Consider the following 534-nt stretch of genomic DNA (forward strand, 5'->3'; position numbering starts at 1 on the left):
GTTTATTATGTTCTTTAATGTAAGGAGAAAGAGGTGAAGAAAATTAGCAAAGGAAAGAGGAATAGATAGAGAGAGAAGCAAAAAATTCTGTTATTTATTTATTTATTTATCATTATTGTTTAAAAGATGAAAGAAGCGAAAGAGTGAATTAGAAGGAGGGGAGAGGGGGGGGGGGGTTATTGCAAGATACAAGAGGCCCAATGCATAAAAAAATCTTCCTTTTTGTTACTGTTCTTTTATCATATGAAGGGAAAAGGGGAAAAGGAAAAAGAGGTAGATAACACCAAGAGGAAAAAGGCAAAGAGTAATAGAGAGGTCATTTTGTTGTTGCTTTTAAACGATATATGAAATAAGATAATGAAGATGAAGGGTGTGAAGCGAGAGGAAGAAGAAAGATGTAATAGAGATCGTGTTTTCTGTTTTCTTTAATTGTTTTTAAATCGTTATAAGGAGTTTTTTGTTGTTTTTTTTATTACCCCCCCACAAAAAAAACAAATGTTATGTCTGTTTTTATTGTTTTTTTATAAGCGATAT

Source organism: Penaeus monodon, chromosome 31 (assembly GCF_015228065.2).
Source record: "Penaeus monodon isolate SGIC_2016 chromosome 31, NSTDA_Pmon_1, whole genome shotgun sequence".
NCBI classification, from domain to species: Eukaryota; Metazoa; Arthropoda; class Malacostraca; order Decapoda; family Penaeidae; genus Penaeus; species Penaeus monodon.